The sequence below is a fragment of the Bubalus bubalis genome, chromosome 6, assembly GCF_019923935.1.
Source record: "Bubalus bubalis isolate 160015118507 breed Murrah chromosome 6, NDDB_SH_1, whole genome shotgun sequence".
NCBI lineage: Eukaryota > Metazoa > Chordata > Mammalia > Artiodactyla > Bovidae > Bubalus > Bubalus bubalis.
The window spans coordinates 21,330,705-21,354,777 of NC_059162.1; the positions used below are offsets into that span (position 1 = coordinate 21,330,705).

At 43.5% G+C, this 24,073-nt stretch overlaps 5 non-coding genes across 5 annotated transcripts; 3 read left to right on the top strand and 2 right to left on the bottom strand.

Annotated features, from left to right (window-relative positions):
- Positions 1-5,928: 5,928 nt before the first annotated feature.
- On the top strand, positions 5,929-6,002 carry TRNAN-GUU. The gene has a single exon. It is a non-coding gene; the product is annotated as a tRNA-Asn (tRNA).
- Positions 6,003-10,562: 4,560 nt separating this feature from the next.
- TRNAH-GUG lies at positions 10,563-10,634 on the top strand. The gene has a single exon. It is a non-coding gene; the product is annotated as a tRNA-His (tRNA).
- A 363-nt stretch (positions 10,635-10,997) lies between these two features.
- On the bottom strand, positions 10,998-11,155 carry LOC123465934. The gene has a single exon (XR_006641254.1). It is a non-coding gene; the product is annotated as a U1 spliceosomal RNA (small nuclear RNA).
- Positions 11,156-14,377: 3,222 nt separating this feature from the next.
- TRNAN-GUU lies at positions 14,378-14,451 on the top strand. The gene has a single exon. It is a non-coding gene; the product is annotated as a tRNA-Asn (tRNA).
- An 8,974-nt stretch (positions 14,452-23,425) lies between these two features.
- TRNAV-AAC lies at positions 23,426-23,498 on the bottom strand. Its single transcript has one exon. It is a non-coding gene; the product is annotated as a tRNA-Val (tRNA).
- Positions 23,499-24,073: the final 575 nt, after the last annotated feature.

A 24,073-nucleotide genomic window follows, 5' to 3' on the forward strand; every position in this document is an offset into this window, starting at 1 on the left:
TCTGTTATCTTAAGATGTAAATTATGGGAGTAGGTCTGGTGAGATCTTTACAACCTCCAGACATTGTTTGGATTCATTGGAGAGTATATAACTCCATTGCTAACACTAGCAAGCAGGTACTCTTTCTACCCCCTTTTGATATCTATGTCAGAAGCTTTCTCTACCTCCTTTATACTTTAATAAAACTTTATTACAAACACACACACACACAAGAAATGTATCTCTCTTAAGGTAAACAGGTTGAAAGTTTAAGAGTTTCTTTTTGTATTTTTCCATTGAATTTATACACTATTAAATGGGACTACTTTAAAATAGGAATAGAACCTATAACAGCTCAAATATAAAAGTTTATTTGTATATATTCTTCTCTCTGTTGATATGCCTAAATGATTCCATCAACATTTACCTACATTAACAGAAGTTACCTTTGAATTTAAGATGTTTCAAATTTTCACATTTTTGTATTTTCTGCATCATTTGAATTTTATAGAATAAACATATATACTTTAGGGGCTTCCCAGGTAATGCTAATGGTAAAGAACCCACCTGCCAATGCAAAAGACACTGGAAATCTGGGATCGATCCCTGGGGCAGCAAGATCCCCTGGAATATTTCACTCCAATAGTCTTGCCTGGAGAATCCCATGGACACAGGAGCCTAGTGGACTATAGTCCATATGGTCCAAAAGTGTCAGATAGGCCTGAAGTGACTTAGCATGCACCCACGGACTTTTTGCTAAAACTTGGAAATTTAAAAATAGATTTGAAGGAACGTATGTAAAGATGATAACAGTAGTTCATTCCAGGAGGTGGGACTATGGATGACGGCTTATTTTCTTCTTTATATGTATTTAACATTTTTACATTTAAAAAATGAATGACCTGCATATGCTGACAGCAGCCATCAAATCAAAAGACTCTTGCTCCTTGAAAGAAAAGCTATGACCAATCTAGACTGCGTATTTAAAAGCATAAATATTACTTTGCCAACAAATGTCCATCTAGTCAAAGCTATGGTTTTTCCAGTAGTTATCTATGGATGTGAGAGTTGGACTATAAAGAAGGCTGAGCACCAAAGAATTGATGCTTTTGAACTGTGGTGTTGGAGAAGGCTCTTGAGAGTTCCCTGGACAGCAAGGTGATCAAATCAGTCAATCCTAAAGGAAATCAGTCCTGAATATTCATTGGAAGGACTGATGCTGAGACTGAAGCTCCAATACTTTAGCCACCTGTTGGGAAGAACTGACTCATTGGAAAAGACCCTGATGCTGGGAAAGATTGAAGGCGGGAGGAGAAGGGGATGACAGAGGATGAGATGGTTGGATGGCATCACCAATTCAATGGACATGAGTTTGAGCAAGCTCCAGGAGATGGTGATGGACAGGGAAGCCTGGTGTGTTGCAGTACATGCGGCCGCAAAGAGTCAGACATGACTGAGCGACTTAACAAAGACAACTCTGTCACTGAGTCCTTCTTTAACCACTGAAGGTTCCAAAATATAAGAATCTGAGAAGTGCTCCTTTGCACCCGGAAGGGAACACTTTAATTAGCTATTCAAGTCCATCACGGGCCTCATCCATATTTTTCTCCCAAGCAGTAGATGACACAATTGTTTTGCTCTGCTCACCATCATAGGAAGTCTTCTCGGTGGAGCAGTAACTGCAGGATGAAGGACTCAGTCTGGCTCTGGACTCCCAGTAGCTCCTCTCCCCTTTGGCCCTGGAGCAGCCTGGCCCAGCGGCCGTGGGTCAGGGACCTGGAGTTCCCTCAGATGCCGAAATCTGCAACTCACACTCCTTTTTTGGGCTGAGCTGGGACCAACGGACGAGATTTCCAAGAGTCAAGGTTCAAATATTGGCCAAACAGCAGTTTTGCATGCCCAGCGGAGACTTAGGAGCAAGAAACTCTAAATAAAATCATAATAAACTGGGATAGGGTCAATTAATATTCAGAATAACAGAGAACCTGAATAAAACATAGTTCTTCCCAGTCAGGTCTGGAACCCTGTACTGGAAAGCTGCCATCCTGTCTGATCAGTGACTACAAGGCATGCAGTGTGAAGCCCCCTCACAGGGCAGGACTCAGGGGGCGCAGCCTCTCCCTCTTGCCCCCAAGACCCTGGGTAACCCGACAAGGGGATGGCACTGGCTGGGTTGCTGCTCCCCTGGGCGAGGGATAGAGAGGAGGGCAGGGGCTGGGCCTCCGATGGCCAGGGATGTGCAGAGCCGCCTGGGTCCAGCGAGGATGCCCTGGGTTGTTCCCACACTTGTCTGACGGGCCCGTGTGAACCACGCTGCTGGGGACATGGGAGCTGGAAGGCAGGTCCTATTAGGGGAGTAAAAAGTGTCCTAGTTCTAATTAACCAGAAAGGTCCAACCCAGTTTTCAGATCACGGGATTCAGAATTCAGAGTGCTCACTGTTACACCATGGAACCCCTTTGAAAGATACCTGCTCTTTGTCACCAGAAATGGATAAGGGCTTCTTTAGGCTCCATCCATCTGGCTGGTAATCCCAAGGCAGTTATTCTAGGGACCCAACCTAAAGTGTGTCAGCAGTCCAGTGACAGTGGAGCTGGAGAATTCTATTCTTCACACTTCTGATGGGAGGGTAGTCTTTCTTTTTTTTTTTTACAAGTGTATATTTGTTAGATTTACAAGATAAGTAAAAATGAACAAAACACTCAGACAAACCAGGCCAAACTCACCTGGGGTGACCCAAATCAACTACATGCCACAGGGGCCACAAGGCAGGGCTCTGACATTTAGGCAGTCACACATTTTTTGTCAGATTCAGTTCAGTTCAGTCGCTCAGTCATGTCTGACTCTTTGGGACCCCATGAATCACAGCATGCCAGGCCTCCCTGTCCATCACCAACTCCTGGAGCTTACTCAAACTCATGTCCACCGAGTCAGTGATACCATCCAGCCATCGCATCCTCTGTCATCCCCTTCTCCTCCTGCCCCCAATCCCTCCCAGCTTCAGAGTCTTTCCCAATGAGTCAACTCTTTGCATGAGGTGGCCAAAATATTGGAGTTTCAGCTTCAGCGTCAGTCCTTCCAATGAACACCCAGGGCTGATCTCCTTTAGAATGGACTGGTTGGATCTCCTTGCAGTCCAGGGGACTGACTCTCAAGAGTCTTCTCCAGCACCACAGTTCAAAAGCATCAATTCTTCGGCACTCAGCTTTCTTCACAGTCCAACTCTCACAGCCATACATGACCACTGGAAAAACCATAGCCTTGACTAGACGGACCTTTGTTGGCAAAGTAATGTCTCTGCTTTTGAATATGCTATCTAGGTTGGTCATAACTTTCTTCCAAGGAGTAAGTGTCTTTTAATTTCATGGCTACAGTCACCATCTGCAGGGATTTTGGAGCCCCAAAAAATAAAGTCTGCACTGTTTCCACTGTTTTCCCATCTATTTCCCATGAAGTGATGGGACCAGATGTCATGATCTTCGTTTTCTGAATGTTGAGCTTTAAGCCAACTTTTTCACCCTCCACTTTCACTTTCATCATGAGGCTTTTTAGTTCCTCTTCACTTTCTGTCATAAACGGGTGGTGTCATCTGCATATCTGAGGTTATTGATATTTCTCCCAGCAATCTTGATTCCAGCTTGTGCTTCTTCCAGCCCAGCATTTCTCATGATGTACTAGATTGGTCAAGTCAATTTCATTCCAATTAACGTATCAAGATCCAGAAACTTCACAGTTTTTTAAAAAGCACACAAAATCAAGGTACCCAAGAGCACTGAGTGCTGGATCATAGAAGGTGTGTATCTAAGCTGTCTTACAGTGTAGACAGTATTATATACACAAAATACCTTTACACTAAATATTTACATGAATAATTGTATAAGTCCACATTATGGCCCAGAGTAATAGTCTTTCCTTCTTCATTTTTACCCAGTGTCATTTCTTCCCTTATCCAATACACAGAACAGAAAAAGTAGCATCTGTTTTAATGGCCAAAAAACAGAGTCAGAAAGAAGCCCAGTGTTGCCTGAAGACTTATTTTGTTCCCAGAGACTGGATAGAGGTTGACTCAAGGAAGAAGGAGGCAAAGGGGAAGTTCTTTTATGAAGAGGAAGTTCATAGTTCCGCGGTGAGAAGATGAAACTTTTTTGTATAATGAAGAAGTTGAGTGGTAACAAACAACACAAAGAGCTCTTCCAGGAGAACCTGAAGGTCAGTCAAAGTTTATAAGTGCAAGGATCAGAAATGGTCTGTGGCTGATATAGGAAGAAAAGATATCCATGGAAAATATGTTGAGAGATCACAGAATAGCCGGGATGCCCGGAAAACCATGCTCTGACAAGGGGCAAGGAGGGAATCAGGTGAGGTCAAATTGTGTTGGGTGGAGATGTGTGTTCTTCCCATTTCCTCCAGCCCATATGTTGGTTCCAGACCTGCAATCAGAGAACTGGTGAAGAAGAGCAGTCACAGCAGCCAGTGTCTTGATTCTGTTTACAGAAATTTCTAGAAGCAACAAGCTAATTTAACATGAAATAAATAAGGGTAGGGGTTGTCAAAACATTCAGAGAATAATGACAACAATATTATTTCACTGCCTATAACGTTCTTGATACAATAGTTTCTAAATCCAGGCACATCTGACAATGGAATGAAGAAGAATGGTCTTATTGCTTTCACTTTACAGAAGAAAGAAGAGAGGTACAAGAAATTTCTTTATTCGTCTAAGACCACACATGGGCAGAACCATTCTTACAACCAAGAGTTTATGCTTCTGAGCACAGATTAGTTGGGTCTTTTTTCTCAGATGTGGTTGTGTCAGGATGTCTCAGTTGTAGAGATGGGAAGAAGAGCAAGCAGGAGAGAGAGGGCAAAAGAGGGAGGAGGGATGGGTGGAAGCACAAATTCTTTGATTCTCCTGTCCCTCCCCTTCCCCTCTCATCTCCCCTACTTCCCCACCTCCCTTGCCTCCTGCTTTCCTTTTGGGGAGAGCCCTTTGCCTCCTTCCCCACTCTGTTATGAGGACTGAGACAATGCTCCTCTCTCCCAAGCCTCCTGGGAGGTCTCCATGCCCTCCTCCCAAACCCACCTTCCCTGCTTGGTTTTCAATTCCCACCCCTTCCCGTTCCCAGGTGGACCTCACAGAATGCAGTCTACCCAGCTGGGCTATCCAAACTCCATCCGATAGGCTGTGCCCAATATGCTTTTCCATGGCCCGCCCTATGGGATGCTGGTAAATCAACTAGCTGGGATAAAGGCTTTTTAAAAAGAACTGTTCACTTCGAAAACTTTTCTATATGTCCTCAGGGGTCTTCACGGGACAAAGGGCTAAAGAGGACAATGTAGCCATCCAAGTGTTAGAGTGTCCCGGTGAGTGCCAAACCCTGTCCCAGGGGTGCAGACACAAGGCGACCATCACCAGACCTCTGCACTGGTGGAACTACCCGGTGGACACAGGAAACCTAAGCACAACCTCGGCCCCGGAGGCATTTGCCAGGGTGGGCAAACTCTCATTCATTGAGTGTAGGCGAGGATACGGGAAGAGCCATCATGGGAGCCCACCGGCTGTTCAGCTGTCCTTGGATCTCATTCGGTTCAGGCCAGGAGGGTCCAAGCCCTGGATCCCGGTATCTCTGAGGGCGCTGGCATCTGTGGCGGGTAGGGGGAAGGACGTGGCACCCCTTTCCCTCAGGGTAAAGGTCTTACGCTTTGAATGAGTAAGTAAGTAAAGTCGCTCAGTCGTGTCCAACTCTTTGCAACCCTGTGGACGGTAGCCTACCAGGCTTCTCTGTCCATGGGATTTTCCAGGCAAGAGTACTGCCGTTTCCTTCTCCAGGGGATCTTCCTGACCCAGGAATCAAGCCCAGATCTTTAGCATTGCGGGCAGAAGCTTTACCGTCTGAACCACCAGGGAAGTGTTTACTCCTTGCAGAGGCAAGTAAGGGATTACGTTGTCGTCTCTGTGGCGCAATCGGTTAGCGCGTTCGGCTGTTAACCGAAAGGTTGGTGGTTCGAGCCCACCCAGGGACGGCAGGTTGAAATTTTAGAGAACACCAAAGAGACTCCCTTTTGCCAAGAGGACACCGGAGAGGGGCTGCAGAGAAAGAGCACAGGAGTCAGGTGCAAAGGAGCAGCGGGGAGCGGGGTGTGGTTCTGAGGGGATTGGAAGCGTCGGTCATTCCTGAGAGCCCAGAGCGCTGACGGCCGGCGCCGTGAAAAGGGCCATTGAGGTCCGCAGCCCGGGAAGGGTGGCGTCCACACTGAGGGCTGCAAGGTCTCCTGGGCTTCGGACCCACCCCTCGCCACCTGCGGCTTCCGGGAGCTGGGGAGTCGGCGGGGGCGATCTCTGCTCTGGGGTGCGCAGCTGAGGGTCTGAGGACTCTGCGTTGGGTGCGGGACCCCGAAGGCAGTCTGAGGCGGCCCGAGGGGCCTCACTTCAGGGGAGATGAGGAATCCTAAAGCAGGGCCCTCGGGAGCTGCCGTCTCCGTGCCTGAGAGAGCTTGGGGCTCCAAGGTTTCTGCATGAATGTTAAAAGTTGGCTTGGATAGTGGCTGCTGAACCTTGGGTTTTCCTGGATACAGTGCTCAGTGGCAGCGACTGTCCCCTTTCCGTAGGGTAGTGGTTATCACGTTTGCCTCACGCGTGAAAGGTCTCCGGTTCGAAACCATGCGGAAACAGGTCTCTTTTTTTCCCCCTGTGATTTGGCAAAAGGAAAAGAAGCGAAAGGCACGGGGTGAGGCAGCTGACGCAGCTCTGGGAGTTGGTGACCACCTGAAAATCTACTCAGCACAAGAAAGCAGCCCTCCTTTCTCTGCTCAGAGTCTCTGCAGAGTCCAGGCCCAGTTCATCCCAGGGGGGAAGGACAAGGCTGACACCTTTACGTCCGGAAACCCCTCCGGCTCCTTGTCGGGCTCCTGGATCTTTCACATGTTCACAGATTGTCACTGAAAACCAAGGAGCTCATTCCCGTAAAGCTCACTTGCTTTTTCCACCTCATCACACTTGAGGAGCAGTCTTATTTTCCTGGTAGAAGAAAAGAGATCGCACCCAGGTCTCACCGTGGGCTCCAGCCAAAGTCACGGAAATGAAGAATTTAAGGCTCCGCGAACTGAGACGGTCACGGAGGGAAAGGAACTGGTACCCGTGCGGTCATCAGAGGCCCCGAGGCCAGGTCAGAGATCTGGAGATAGACGGATCTGCTCATCACCCGTTGAAAGCGAAGTCAGTGCCTGAGTCGAGGGAAAATTGAGGTTCACAAAGAGAGCAGCAAGGCAGCACACAGCCCTAGAGCTAGATCAGGAGGGACTCAGTAGATACTTTGTGATCTGGTCTCAGAAACAGAAGTTTCTGAGGATTTGAAGGGCGATGAGCAGCTGGTCAAGGGCTGGGAGCCTTGCACAGCTGCACACAGCTCTGGTCTTCTGGGCAATTTCCTGTTCTCTGCACCTCTGGTTTCATCTTTTACACTCTCAATTTTCACTTGGAGGCTCTAAGTCATCTTTTGTGTACAGCTCTCTGATGGTCTAGTGGCTAGGATTTGGTGTCCACCACTCTGTGGCCCGAGTTCGATTCCCAGTCAAGGAAAACTCTGCATCTGTACTCACAGGAGACTTCCTCTTCCTACTCAGATCAGAATTGTATTTTGCATCAAGATCCAATGCAGAAGAGTTTCTGCACTGAGTTCCTAAGTGTCACTGAGTCTGGACCTCAGGGCACTAGACCTGGGGCTGGCTGTTGGAGGTGAGATTTCAAAGAATAGCAAGGAGAGATAAGAAAGCCTTCCTCCATGATTAATGCAAACAAAGAGAGGAAAACAATAGAATGGGAAAAACTAGAAATCTCAAGAAAATTTGAGATACCAAAGGAATATTTTATGCAAATATGGGCACAATAAAGGACAAAAACAGTAAAGAGGTGGCAAGAATGCACAGAAAAACTATACAACAAAGATCTTAATGACCCAACAGCCATGATGGTGTGATCACTCACTTGGAGCCAGACATCCTGGAGTGCATGGTCAGGTGGACCTTAGGAAGCATCACTACAAACAAAGTTAGTGGAGGTGATGGAATTCCAGTTGAGCTATTTCAAATCCTGAAAGATGATGCTGTGAAAGTGCTGCACTCAATATGCCAGCAAATCTGGAAAATTCAGCAGTGGCCACCAGACTAGAAAAGGCCAGTTTTCATTCCAGTTCCAAAGAGAGGCTATGCCAAAGAATGCTCAAACCACTGCACAACTGCACTAATTTCTCATGCTAGCAAAGTAATGTTCAAAATTCTCCAAGCTAGACTTCAACAGTATGTGAACAGAGAACTTTCAGATTTTCAAGCTGGCTTTAGAAAAGGCAGAGGAACCAGAGATCAAATTGCCAACATCTTTTGGATCATAGAAAAAGCAAGAGAATTCCAGAAAAACATCTACTTCCGCTTCATTGACTAAGACTTTTTAGTCAAAGGAAGCCTTTGACTGTGTGGATCACAGCAAACTGTGGAAAATTCTTAAACAGATCGGAATACCATACCACCTTACCTGCCTCCTGAGAAACCTTCATGCATGTCAAGAAGCAACTGTTAGAACTGGATATGGAACAATGGACTGGTTCCAAATTCGGAAAGGAGTACATCAAGGCTGTATATTGTCACCCTGCTTATTTAACTTCTATGCAGAGTATATCATGTGAAATGCCAGGCTGGATTAAGTACAAGCTGGAATCAAGACTGCAGGGGAGAAATATCAATAACCTCAAATATGTAGATGACACCACCTTTATGGCAGAAAGTGAAGAGGAACTAAAGAGCATCTTGATGAAAGTGAAAGACGAGAGTGAAAAAGCTGGCCTACAACTCAACATTCAAAAAACTAAGATCATAGCATCTGGTCCCATCACTTCGTGGCAAATAGATGGGGAAACAATCTAAACAGTGACAGATTGTATTTTCTTGGGCTCCAAAATCACTGCAGGTGGTGACTGCAGCCATGAAATTAAGACACATGCTCCTTGGAAGAAAAGCTATGACAAACTTAGGCAGCATATTAAAAAGTGGAGACATTACTTGGCCAACAAAGGTCCGTCTAGTCAAGGCTATGTTTTTTCCAGTAGTCATGTATGGGTGTGAGAGTTGGACTATAAAGAAAGCTGAGCACTGAAGAATTGATGCTTTTGAACTGTGGTATTGGAGAAGACTCTTGAGAGTCCCTTGGACTGCAAGGAAATCAAACCAATCAATCCTAAGGGAAATCAGTCCTGAATATTCATTGGAAGAACTGATGCTGAAGCTAAAGCTTCAATATTTTGGCCACCTGATGAGAAGAACTGATTGACTGGAAAAGACCCTGATACTGGGAAAGACTGAAGGCAGGAGGAGAAGGGGATGACAGAGGATGAGATGGTAGGATGGCATGACATGGTAGGATTGATGGACATGAGTTTGAGCAAACTCCGGGAGTTGGGGATGGACAGGGAAGCCTGGCATGCTGCAATCCATGGGGTTGCAAAGAACCAGAGGAGACAGAGACTGAATTGAACTGAGACATAAAAATGCTTAAAGACTTCATCAGCTACATTACAAGAAATGTTAAAGGAGTCCTCCAGGAAGTACAACACTGACACCAGCTGGAAATCTGGATTTACACAAAGGGATGAAGGAAAAATATAAGATTTTAAATTTAAATCTCTTAGAAATATGGGACAGATTTTTAAAAATAACGAAAGATTGTAAGGTTTATAACGTGCACCAAAAAGGAGAAACATAAAGAGATAAAGTTGCTAGTTGCACTCTTTCAGGATATTCTGGACTCCCAGTGACCCTGACTGGGCAACCTGCTCTTGGTTTAGGTCCAGAAACGAGGGACAGAAGTGTAGTGAAGGAGGCATTTTTTGGAAAGGAAGAGCAGAGTAGAAAGAACCACAAAGCCTTGGAGTACTTACTTAAAAGGTACAAGGAGAAAGTTATCCTTGGGTAGGCTTAGAACCATCAGGCAAAGGCGCTAAACAATCACGCCTCAAACCTCAATACAAATGGCCTTCTTTTCATTCCCTTGGGTGCCGAATGCCCCAGCCGCGTCTTTCTCCCTTCCCTTCCCCTCCCTTCTCAGAAACAGCGCCCTGAGATGCCCCCGGCCTGAGACGGGAGGATAGGTAGGGGTCGAAGGAAGCTGATCACTCGCTGGGCTCCAGTATTTCTTCGGTTCTTTGCTCCGCCTTCACCCGGCCGTCTGAGCCGCTGGCGCTGCCCTCCCTCCGCTCGGCCGCGGTCGGTGAGGCGAGAGCTGGAACCAGCGGGAGGGGAGGGTCGGTCCAAGGAACAAACGCCAAGAGCCGGGAAAGAACCCGGCGAGGTGGGGACGAGGACAGTCAGACTTCCCAGATGGCACGTGCCGGATCTGGGGAGATGAGAATTGGTTTTTGATTTTGTTTTGTTTTCTCATCATGTATCAGAAATGAGAGGAAGAGAGCGGAAGCCAGTGAAAGAGAGAATACGAACACCTGAGTAGAGTTTCCAAGAATAAAGTAGCGCAGTAATTGGAATCGTTTTATGTCAAATGACATAGATTAAGGACAATTGTCAACGCTTGGGTTGTGGTGCGCCGTGATCGTATAGTGGTTAGTACTCTGCGTTGTGGCCGCAGCAACCTCGGTTCGAATCCGAGTCACGGCATTAGGTTACACCTGGCATCTCCTTGTTTTTTTTCTTTTCTTAAACACCGTAATGGTCTACACTGGGTTCCCTGAAATGTGACCGCCAATTCTATCCAAAAAGGAAATTATTAACATGTGTAATCACAGAACAAAATGCACAAATCATTAATGAACAGCTATTTGATGTGAAATCATCACCAGGATCAAAATTCAGAAAAATTTTTATCAACGTGTTATGGAAGATACACTTTGATATATGATGAAGCCCTTTGATACATTTTCCGGGTAATGCCTATCCATCCCCTGCTACTCTAAGCTATTCTGATGGCCACCCCACAGATTAAGCTTGTCCTTTCTTCAAACTCACCTAAATGAATATACATATTTTACTATCTAAGGATTATCAAGCAGAAATTCTGAAGTCGAGTTTCCCACTAGTAAGGAAATCACGGAGTTCAGCACCGCATGAAAGCAATGGACAAGTTTTTGCCCTGGAGAAAGCCCCTTCAAGATCAGGTATCTCTGCTGCCAGCTAACTATAAGCACATACCCCAAGAGCCACCGTCTTTCACTCCTCCGCCCTTCTACCCTTACCAAATCACTGTCTGCAAAGTAATTCTAGCAAAGATCTCCCAATTCTCCTGCCCCTCCCCACACAGGCAAAGCACACTCTCTCACCCACCAGACTGCCTTTCATCAACTCTTCCAGAGCCACACACACACACAGCCACTGTGCTGTCTCATCTACTGCTCCCTCTGCAAGCTTGGTTCACACTCCCACCCTGCCATCCACCAACCACTCTTCCTCACTCACCTCTTGCCCTACAGTGGACATAACATTTATCCTAACAGGTCTTCTGAGTGAGTGTCCAAGGGAAAAGGGAAAATGTGCCCACTGCCAGATGGAGACCACAGGGATTCCAAACAACAGCAGCTGGAGAGTCAGGACATTTACCTGGATCACCATCATATTGATATTCTGGCATTGATTTTTATACATACTTTCTGCTTATGTCAACAATAACAGTTTTCCCTTTGTGGTAGTGAGATGAATTGGAAACTCAAGTTACTCAGGGAAATGAATGTGAATGAATGGATTGAAAGAGAATATTTAGAAAATATAATCCACCCTCACTCTACTGAAGAGTGGGTGAAAATGGCAAAGGCCTGAGAGGTTGGGTGAGTCTGCTTTTGGTGGGCCAGTCATTGGATTTGAAGCAGCTGTTCCTGGGAACTCCCCAAGCTTGGGTCTCTGTCTTCAAGGGATGCTTCAAAGGATTCATCTGCACTGCAGTGACAGACCACAGGACCTGATTTACTTTTCCTGGGAAGCCTAAGCCAGGGTCTTACTGGATCACAAAGATGGATATTTTAATAACAAAAAGTTATAAGAAAATATTCTTGACATTTTTACTGATCAGGGAAATAAACCTTAATACTACATGGAGATATCGTTACCCTGCAGCATGATTGTATTTAAAAGAATTCGTACATCAAATGCTGACAGTTGTGGAGCAATTGCATCTGTAGTAGTCTGTTTGAAATCATTCTAGAAGACTGTTGGCAATTTCTGATAAAGTTAATCTTGTACCTACTCCATGACTCCAAAATTGCAGTACATCCATGAATGCAGAAGTATACAAAAAGATTGATATGGAATATTCATCAAAACACCAAGAATACTCATCAAGGACACCAATTAACACCAAAAAACCCACCAAAATTACTCCAATAGTACCAAAATTAAGAAGTGATATACACAACAGTATGAATATGTTTAATGAACAAAATGTTGCATGAAACAAAAATCAGTAACAAAAAATGTACATTCATTCATTTGAGTTTCAAAAGCAGGCAACAGTACATGATTGCAATAGACTTCAGAATTAGTAATTAAGTGATCTTGTGTAGGAATTGCCTGGAAAGGGTCTCAAGTGACATTGCTAGGATGGTAGCAGTTTTCTATAACTTCGTCTGGGTGGTGATTACATTTGCCCAAGTTCACAAATTGGGCCTATAACTAAAGATGTGTGCTTTTTACACGGTGTGGAGTATAGTTCAATGATTTACTGTTTCCATAAAAATCAGTGGATGGTGGGTGGAGACAAGCTGCTGTAAACTGTGACGACTAGTTTGCATTTTATTGTAAACACATTGAAAACGCATTCTCCTTTAGTGTAAAAAAAAAAAAAAAAACTACTGATATTAGAAATACCTTTTCCAGAAAAAAAGTCATTGACCATATCATTTCGTTAGTGCAAGCTACAGACGAAGCTACTTGAGAGGTGATGTTTCCACTTTGGAATATGTTCTGCTCAACAGTGAGACAAGCAGTTGACCTAGGTTTTGCTTTGACCAGCCCACTTGTGTGCTGTGGGATTTACTCGTCACAGAATACAGATGCAGGGCCAGCAGCAGACTGCTCTCCAACCACTGCTAAGCAGCATAACTCGTCTGGAATTAAAAGCAAAATGAATATTACTCAACTATAAAGAAAAAAAAAAGAATGAAATCATGCCATTTGGAGCAATGTGGATGACCCGGAGATTCTCATATTGAGCGAAGTAAGATGGACAAATACGGTATCACTTACATGTGGAAACTAAAACACAAAAACAAAAATGATACAAATGAAATTATATACAAAACAGAAATAGAGCCTCGGATGTAGAAAACAAGCTGCTGGTTACCAAAGGGAAAAGGGTGGAATGAGGGATAAATTAGGAGTTTCAGATTAACATATATACACTACTGTGTATCAGATAGATAACCAATATGGACCTCTAGCACAGGGAGGGACCTAAACTCAATATTTTGTAAATAAATAAATAAATAAAATATTTTGTAATAAAAACCAATGCAGAAAGAGAATCTGAATAAAATGTATGTATAACTGAATCACTTTGTTGTACACCTGAAACTAACAACACTGTAAATCAACTATATGCCAATTAAAAAAAAAAAAAAAGCAAATGGAAAGAGGTTATAGACACTAACTTGATACAGTCTGGATATGAACCGAGGTTGCTGCCACCACAATACAGCACTATACACTATACAAGCACAATGCACAACATGACTTCAGGTAACTATCTCCACATAAATAAATCCACACTGTTTCATTCCTGGACACTTACAGAAGTTCGTGTGCTTTTCTCTCTTTCATGCTCTTCTCCGATTCTTCCTCCCCATTTTGCTACTTAAAAAAAAGCAATTTTTCTTTCTGAGGATCTGGCCCAAGCCTCTTCCCAGACTTCCTGGAAGGTCTGCTGGCAGGTTTCATCCATGTCTTTGCTTGCTCTGGCTCCTTTTCACATTTCCTCTTTGGATGTGATCTCTTTCCCGTTAAGCCACACGGACCACACCTACTAAACCGCTGCCCAAAGGTGCAGATGGCCGGATGAAGGTGGAGCAAACCTGGAGCCGTTACTGAGTCCACTGCGGGTTCAGCTTCCCTCGGGCCCCCCTCGGCTCAGGCCTGGCATCCGGGCGCTGGCATCTGAGGCGGGTGTGGAGTAAGACGTGGCAGGGACTCTCGGTTGCACTCCTGCCTTCGGAGTCGCCCGACGCCCGGCTTTCCAACGGGAACGAACACTGAGTGGACTCCGTCTCTCCTATGGCCCGAGGCTTGGAGACCGAGCTGCTCTCCCGCGAAAGGCAGGTGGCTTCGCCTACCTTTGTAGCTTTGCTTGCTTTCTGCGGGGATGACTGAGTGACTGATTGTTAGTCACTCTGTTGAGACCAAAAACGAGCAAATGTCGAGTCTCTGTGGCGCAATCGGTTAGCGCGTTCGGCTGTTAACCGAAAGGTTGGTGGTTCAAGCCCACCCAGGGACGTGTCTTTGCCTTTTGGAGTGTAAGTGATGTATGATTGATAATTTCTAGTCCGCACGTTGTCCCCAAGCTCCACGACTACAGTCCTTTCCCTTGTGTCTTGTATACACAAACACGAGAACCTATATCCAGATAGTCCACTGATCCTCAGAAAGGGTCTCTGGAGGAAAGCAGGTCAGTGGGAGTCCTGGAATTCAGGAAAGATCAGGCTCATTATCTTTACCCTGTAAACTCCTTTCACCAATGAAATTTCTTTCACTGTTTGTAGTAGCCTTTATTTATCCCTTTCCGTATACTTTTGTAATAAATTTGGTTCTATGCTTTTCCAATGACAGTCATCATTCTTGCACACATGGCTACAGGGTAGACTCCTGGGAGAGTAATTGCTCTGTCATAGCCTTTACATGGTTTGTATATAATTCCTTTTTCTTGCCTTTGTTGACTTATTGGGTGTAAATATTTTGTTATTTCAGCAAATGCTTTGGGCATTATAGCATACATACATCTGTAACTTAGCACAGCCTGCCTTCGAGGGATGGCACACTTCCTCACATTTCTCCCCTGCCTGCCCTTATGCTTATGTTGTCCTGTGTTTTACTTGGCATATGTTTTGAATCCCAAATCCAAGGTTACTACTTAAAAAAAAAAATTCCTCATGTTTTGAAAGAGATTTAATGGATAAAAAATCATATGTTTCCCATGCATAGACCGTGTCTCTTTTCCTTCATTTCTTTTGTGTCCATCAGGAATTCCAGTTCATGTGAGTTCCCTTCTTCTTGGAGGGCTCCTTTAACTTCTCTTGCTGTGTGGCTTTTCTGGTGACAAAGTCTTTAAGCATGGGTATGTCTATAAATGTCATCATTCAACTTCTATTTTCAAATAGATTTGGGAAGGGGGCATAAGATTCCACCCTTTTTCACTCTCAGTCCTTTAAAAATGTTGCTTCTCTGTCTTCTCACTTTCACTATTATTGATGAGAAATCTGACATAATTTTTACTTTTGCTTTCTGAATGTACTGTGTATTTTCTTTCTGGCTCATTGGACATCTTTTTTTCTTTTATAATGGATTGGAGCAGTTTAATTACTCTGTGACTAGGCACAGTTTTCTTCCTGTTCCTTGTGCTCACAGTTCATCTGGCTCCTTGGATGGGTGGGTTTATAATTTTCATTATGATTGGAGTATGTCCTCTTGGGTTTCTTAAAAGTTTTTTCCTTCAAAAAATTTCTCCTGGTATTTTTTGAGACTCCAAATACTCTCTTGTGTTAGGCCTTTTAAAGTTGCTCTACCATCGGTGATGCTATTAATATGTTCAGTTAAAAAAATTACTGCCATTCCATTTTGAATAGTTTCAGTGGTTCAAAGCTTTGTATTCCTTAATTTTTTTTCTTGTAATGTCTAATTTGTTGTTGATTCACAGATGTTATTGTTTTTATCTCTAAAGTTTGCTTTTTGCCATTTTTGTATGTTCCACATTTCTAATGAACTCTTTGGACATATGCAACATAGTCATGGTAACTGTTTAAAGTTCTCTCTGCTGACTTTTTCATCATGTCAGTTCTGGTCAGTTTTGACTGAGTGACTATATTCTTCCTTTTGCATCATATTTTTATGCCTCTTTGCATGCCTGACATTTGTTGTTGTTGTTTGGATGCTGGACATTATCAAAATTTCCTTTCTGGATAATAGCTACTTTGATATTCCTATGAATTATTTTGAGTTTTGTATTAGGGTACAGTTGGTACAGTTAAGTGACTTGTAAACAGTTTGATCTGTTTGGATCTTGCTTTATGATTTTTTTCAGAAGGTCAGTGTAGAGCTGATTATTCTAGAGCTGTGTTCTTGCCCTAAGGCTCATGAGTTATATAAATCATCTAGTCTGGCTGATGGCAGTGAGAACAATTGCCTGTCCCATGTGAACACCAGGCACTGTTCCATGTTCTGATCCAAAATTTCTTTTCTTGGTCTCAGGTAATTCTCCACAAGTGTGCTCTTATCAGAACTCTGTTTAGTACCTCAGGGAGACTGTTTAGTATCCCTGGATATCTTTTTCTCTTTCATCACTGGACCTTTGCTCTCTGAACCCTAGCTGCCTTGCTCTCCACCAAAACTCAGCTTCCTCTCAACAATCCAAAGAGCTGGTCTCACATCGCCCTTCTCATGCCCAACCTGGACATGCTCTGAAAGCGGTCATGTGGGCCAGTGGCAGGACTCGTCTTGTTTCTCATTCTCAGGTGATTCTCAGTTGTCCTCTTTTGCCCAATTTCCTGTGTCTAGAAACTGACATTATATATTTTCCTTTTATTCCTGTGGGGGCAGGCAAGAAAGGGAGGGTGAGGTTTCAAGCAGGAGGGTAAATCTGATTTTTGTCACTCCAAATACAAAAAAGCAAAATGGCTGTCTGAGGAGGCTTTACAAATAGCTGTGAAAAGAAGAGAAGCCAAAAGCAAAGGAGAAAAGGAACTATATACCCATTTGAATGCAGAGTTCCAAAGAATAGCAAGGAGAGATAAGAAAGCCTTCCTCAGTGATCAGTGCAAAGAAATAGAGGAAAACAATAGAATGGGAAAGACTAGAGATCTCTTCAAGAAAATTAGAGCTACCAAGGGAACATTTCATGCAAAGATGGGCTCCATAAAGGACAGAAATAGTATGGACCTAACAGAAGCAGAAGATATTAAGAAGAGGTGGCAAGAATGCACAGAAGAACTGTAGAAAAAAGATCTTCACAACCCAGATAATCACGATGGTGTGATCACTGACCTATAGCCAGACATCCTGGAATGTGAAGTCAAGTGGGCTTTAGGAAGCATCATTATGAACAAAGCTAGTGGAGGTGATGGAATTCCAGTTGAGTTATTTCAAATCCTAAAAGATGATGCTGTGAAAGTGCTGCACCCAATATGCCAGCAAATCTGGAAAACTCAGCAGTGGCCACAGGACTGGAAAAGGCCAGTTTTCATTGCAATCCCTAAGAAAGGCAATGCCAAAGAATGCTCAAACTACCACACAATTGCACTCATCTCACACGCTAGCAAAGTAATGCTCAAAATTCTCCAAGCCAGGCTTCAACAATACATGAACCGTGAACTTCCAGATGTTCAAGCTGGTTTTAGAAAAGGCAGAGGAACCAGAGATCAAATTGCCAACATCCATTGGATCATCGAAAAAGCAAGAGAGTTCCAGAAAAAGCATCTATTTCTGCTTTATTGACTATGCCAAAGCCTTTGACTGTGTGGATCACAATAAACTGTGAAAAATTCTGAAAGAGATGGGAATACCAGACCACCTGACCTGCCTCTTAAGAAATCTGTATGCAGGAAACAACAGGTAGAACTGGACATGGAACAATAGACTGGTTCCAAATAGGAAAAGGAGTACGTCAAGGCTATATATTGTCACCGTGCTTATTTAAATTATATGCAGAGTACATCATGAGAAATGCTGGGCTGGATGAAGTACAAGCTGGAATCAAGATTGCTGGGAGAACTATCAATAACCTCAGATACGCAGATGACACCACCTCATGACACCACCTCATGACACCACCATGGCAGAAAGTGAAGAAGAACTAAAGAGCCTCTTGATGAAAGTGAAAGAGGAGAGTGAAAAACTTGGCTTAAAACTCAACATTCAGAAAACTAAGATCATGGCATCTGGTCTGATCACTTCATGGCAAATAGATGGGGAAACAGTGGAAACAGTGACAGGCTTTATTTTGGGGGGCTCCAAAATCACTGCAGATGGTGACTGCAGCCATGAAATAAAAAGACACTTACTCCTTGGAAGAAAAATTATGACTAGCCTAGACAGCATATTAAAAAGCAGAGACGTTACTTTGCCAACAAAGGTCCATCTAATCAAGGCTATGGTTTTTCCAGTAGTCGTGTGTGGACTTGAGAATTGGACTATAAAGAAAGCTGAGCACCAAAGAATTGATGCTTTTGAACCATGGTGTTGGAGAAGAGTCTTGAGAGTCCCTTGGACTGCAAGGAGATCCAACCAGTCCATCCAAAAGGAAATCAGTCTTGAATGTTCATTGGAAGGACTGATGTTGAAACTGAAACTCCAATACTTTGGCCACCTGCTGCAAAGAGCTGACCCATGTGAAAAGACCCTGATGCTGGGAAAGATTGAGGACAGGAGGAAAAGGGAATGACAGAGGATAAGATGGTTGGATGGCATCACTGACTCAATGGACATGAGTTTGGATAAACTCCGGGAGTTGGTGATGGACAGGGAGGCCTGGTGTGCTGCAGTCTTGGGGTCACAAAGAGTTGGACATGACTGAGTGACTGAACTGAACTAAACTGAAGGCATCTTATGTGTTTCTAAGTTGATTTCCATAGTAGGTGTGCCAATTTGTATTTCCATCTTTCCAAATCCATGAAAGAGCTTTTTTCTTCATATTCTTGCCATCATGACAAGCTTTGTACACATCTGTATGATACTCTAGTAAGAGGATGGGTACCCTCTTGATTCAGTTAAGCCAGAGGTACAACAAAACTCTAAGTGGACATTACCCAGATATACCCTACTGCACATGTTCAACAGCTAAACTTCCAAGATGTTTAGAAAGCATTCCAATAATTGTAATTATTTTTGGTAATGACCTATTTATTTGAGTCTGAGAAGACTACCCCAAATGACTTCCAGTTGCTTCACACTAAACTTCCAGTTATGGATAGGACAGGGGAAAAAAACACTGGTCTCAGATATTTGTTCTTCTTCACTTTTCTTTATGAATACATTTTTGCCATCTGGATGCACACATTTAATGACTGGCCACCCTCTTACTCAAGACTGTGTTGGAATGCCAATAACTGTGTCTTTATGATTCCTTGACAGTGTTTGGCTGTTTCTGCAAAAATTATCCCATTTGAGACAAATTGTTGGGACCAATAGGATTCTCCACCTGACAATCCATCTTGTGCAGACCTGGTACCAAGAGTTATTAGTCGACCTTCCCTGAGTTCTTCTGTTGAATCTCATGAGCACTCAGGCTTTCACACAGTAAATCTAGTTCCTGGACATTCTTTCTACTCTCTCAGTGTGTTTCTTTTTCTGTCTGTCATTCTCTGTCCCTCATACTCTAGGCCTCCCCCAATCTACCTAATTTCTTCTCCTTTTCCCCTTTCCAGGACATTGCACTAGATTGCCTTTAATCACTGAGCAGTTCTCAGGCACTTATTAGATGCTAGGCCCTGCTATGGGCAGGGGAAATGAAGAAAGATGCTGAATAGTGAGTCAGCTCAAGGTCTCTGCCCTGTGGAGCTCACATCTGGAGGCATTGAAAAGGGGCACTGCAGCAGGAGGAGAAATGGTTCCTGGCAGTTTTCCCCAGGCTAATCTGCTCATCTTGGCCTAGGGTTCTAGCAGTGATGGAGATAAGAGAAGCATAATGAAGATGGATGACTTCAGATTTAGTAGGCAGAAAACTAAGAACCAAAACAATTTTTTTTTAATTACATAAATAAGCACTTTAGGAAAACAGTAGACATTCAGCAACAGCTTCCCACTTCATGGAGCAGACATTCCACATGTTCCACAATTCTTATAGTGACATTGATGGAAATAGTCACCAATCTTCCATAAAAGGCACCTGAGCCTCCTCTCAACCTGTTCACATATGGTCATTCTGTAATCTATAAACATAGGAGGCAGCATCATAGGAAAATAGTGTTTCTCATTTCTATCTTGGTTATACATGATACAGGCAAAGATCACACATTAATTAATTTAATATCAGTCAAAGAACTCAGATAAACATAGACCTTAAAATCAAAAGTTGAGCTGACACATAATAGAGAAATGCACGTTGGAATCATATAGTAAATGATACCCCAAAGTCTAAGTGGATTGATTATGATTTCTAGAATTATAATACTACATCTCCATTTAACATATATTATATAGTATATTTAATTTCTTAGAACACATAATTTTAAGTTTATAAACTTAAATGTTTATCCAGTTAAATTTTTTCTTAATTTATTCTTTTATTTGCATTATTTATCTGCACTAAGTCTTCCTTGCCATATGCAGGGTCTAGTTCCACGATTGGGGATGGAACCCAGGCTCCCTATATTGGGAGCAAGGAGTCTTAGCTCCTGGACCACCAGGAAAGTCCCTTAAATTTTTTGATAAACAAGTAAAACCAGTATAGCAAACTTAGGCAGTCAGTGTTATTAGAATTTGAAGAGAAAATAAATCCAAGATTGTGCAAACTAGAGTACTTTGTTACCAGTATTTTCCATGTTATTACAGTATTTGAAAAGCAACATAGTTTTTAGACCAAAATTATTTACCTGTGTGATACATACAAGGAATATTCTCTATAAATATAACATTTTCTGTGTGATTTTATGTCAATTATTAGAATAGAGTATAAATAATATTTGAGAATTCTTATTTTCAGCTTGATTTTTTTCCTTATACCTAGCACACAAGGTACATACTAACTTATCTCTATGATAAAGTAAAACTAAACTTTCTGTTTTTTCTTCTTCATTTTAGTAGGAAATGAAGCTACATTTCAGTAAGAAAAGTCAAAGTCCCCTTGGATGTTATCTGCTGGAATTCTCATTGTAGAAGCAGTATCAGTACCTCCACTTTGGACATCCCTTGGAGAAGGAAATGGGAACCCACTCCAGTATTTTTGCCTGGAAAATCCCATGGACAGAGGAGCCTGGCGGTTACAGTTGATGGGGTCCCAAAGAGTTGGACTCGCCTGAGTGATTGAGCACACGCACACACACATGCAAGAGAGAATAAGATTTCCCTGGCCAGGAGTCTAACATGGTCTGGGGTGGTGAAAACACCAAATCCTAGCCACTAGACCACAAAGGAATCTTGCAAAGTATCTGGTTTAGTGTCTCCAGGTAAAAACTATAAAAGTAAAAATTAACTTCTTGAGATGCCAAGAACAGGAAAGGAGGTGATTGCCAGTGGCTCAGGGCTGAATAAAGCTGTGCAAGTCTCCCAGCTCTTGCCCCTAGATTCCATTCTGGCTTAGCTTTAGTGTTGTGTGCAGCAGAGCCAAGGTCCGGCTCCCTGTCTGAACCTCTGCTGTCTGTATCAGAAAAAGGTGCAGACTGGCTCTCAGGGGGTGATGGGTGGATCTATTTCCTGACCTCTGATGTGGCTCAGGTGCCTCTCCTGATAATGGAATGTGTATGGACTCTTTTCGTACCTGACAGCTCAGTTAGAGGAGTTCTTTATTTGTGTCTTTGGCTCCAGCCTCAGGTGAAGAGTTGGGTTTGGTTTCTTTTGTTCTCTCATGCAAACCAAATGTGCTTCAGAGGGATGAACTTCTGGAGCTATACTATATGTCAGGGTATAGAGGAGATTTACGTGCCAGAGGAACTAAGAGGATTTCCAGATTGTAAAGGTGATCATTTTCCATTGTTTCCCCATCTATTTGCCATGAAGTGATGGAACTGGATGCCATGACCTTAGTTCTTTGAATGTTGAGTTTTAAGCCAACTTTTTCACTCTCCTCTTTCACATTCATCAAGAGGCTCTTTAGTTCTGCTTCACTTTCTGCCATAAGGGTGGTGTCATCTGCATATCTGAGGTTATTGACATTTCTCCTGGTAATCTTGATTCCAGCTTGTACTTCATCCAGCCTGGCATTTCTCATGATGCACTCTGCATAGAAGTTAAATGAGCAGAGTGACAATATACAGCCTTGACTTACTCCTTTCCCAGTTAGCAACCAGTTCGTTGTTCCATGTCGGATTCTAACTGTTGCTTCTTGACCTGCATACAGATTTCTCAGGAGGAAGGTCAAGTGGTCTCGTATTCCTGTCTCTTGAAGAATTTTCCAACAATTTGTTGTGATCCACACAAAATCAAAGTCTTTGGCATAGTCAATAAAACATAAGTAGATGTTTTTCTGGAACTCTCTTGCTTTTTTTGATGATCCAACAGATGTTGACAATTTGATCTCTTGTTCCTCTAAAACCAGCTTGAACATCTGGAAGTTCACGCTTCACGTATTGTTAAAGCCTGGCTTGGAGAATTTTGAGCATTACTTTGCTAGCATGTGAGATGAATGCAATTGTGTGGTAGTCTGAACCTTCTTTGGCACTGCCTTTCTTAGGGATTGGAATGAAAACTGACCTTTTCTGGTCCTGTGGCCCCTGCTGAGTTTTCCAATTTGCTGGCATATTGAGTACAGCACTTTATTTTTTGGGCTCCAAAATCACTGCAGATGGTAACTGCACCCATGAAATTAAAAGATGCTTGCTCCTTGGAAGAAAAGCTATGACCAACCTAGACAGCATATTAAAAACAGAGATATCAATAACTAAATAAATAAAAACAGAGATATCACTTTGTCAACAAAGATATGTCTAGTCAAAGCTATGGTTTTTCCAGTAGTCATGTATGGATGTGAGCATTGGACTGTAAAGAAAGCTGAGCACTGAAGAATTGATGCTTTTGAACTGTGGTGTTAGAGAAGACTCTTGAGAGCCCCTTGGACTGCAAGGAGATCCAACCAGTCCATCCTAAAGGAAATCAGTCCTGAATATTCATTGAAAGAACTGATGCTGAAGCTAAAGCTTCAATACTTTAGCCATCTGATGTGAAAAGACCCTGATGCTGGGAAAGATTGAAGGCAGGAGGAGAAGGGGACGACAGAGGATGAGATGGTTGGATGCTATCACCAACTCGATGGACATGAGTTTGATTAAGCTCCGGGAGTTGGTGATGAACAGGGAAGCCTGGCGTGCTGCAGTCCATGAGGTCGCAGAGTCGGACACGACTGAGTGACTGAACTGAACTGAAAGGTGACCCCAAGTTGGCCTTGTTCTGTGCCCTCCTTGGGCCTGGTGTCCACAGTGACTTAGACAAAGGAGGCCTAGTTTGTAGTGCTGAGTAGGCTTTCAGAAAGTTGCAGAACTCCTCCTATGATTCTTGCAGGCTTTTTTATGTTTAAAATGTACATCAAAAAGTTTGGGATAAAGTGAAGCTGTTTCTGCCTGGTTTCGAACCAGGGACCTTTTGCGTGTTAGGCAAACGTGATAACCACTACACTACAGAAACCATATGGTCAGGTATACCTAGTGACATCCAAGAAAAGCATGTTTGGACACAACTTGCCCTCAAATTTTGAATGGAAGAGAGCTCTCTGAGCACAGAGGATCCCTCAGGTAAGGAGACTGAGGTTCCTGAAAGGCCCTGGTTTAGGGTTCCTCTCTTCCTCTGGAGTGAGGTCCCTGTGAGCATCCCAGCAGTTAGTCCTCAGGATCACACAAGGAATGCACAGCTTTGGGCCCGAGTGCAGCAGTCACCCTGCTGACTCTCCAGTTCTCAGAAACCTCAGGAGTTGGGACAGTTAGATGTCTCTGAGCCCCAGGCAACCCATTGGTTGGGTGGGGTGGACAAAGTCCCCCCAGCTGCAGACCCGCACCTCTGTGGCCCTTTTCACTGTTCCTGCAGTCACTGGGCTTGGCTCTTGGAAATGATCGATACTTTAATCCTACCTGGAAACAAAGAACCTTTTCCTCTGCTCCGATGCACCTGACCTGCATGCTCCTTTCGCAGCATCGCTTCACTGGCATCATCCCAGGCAAAGGGGTTTCTCAAGTTCCTGCTGCTATGGCTTATTCTAGTCATCT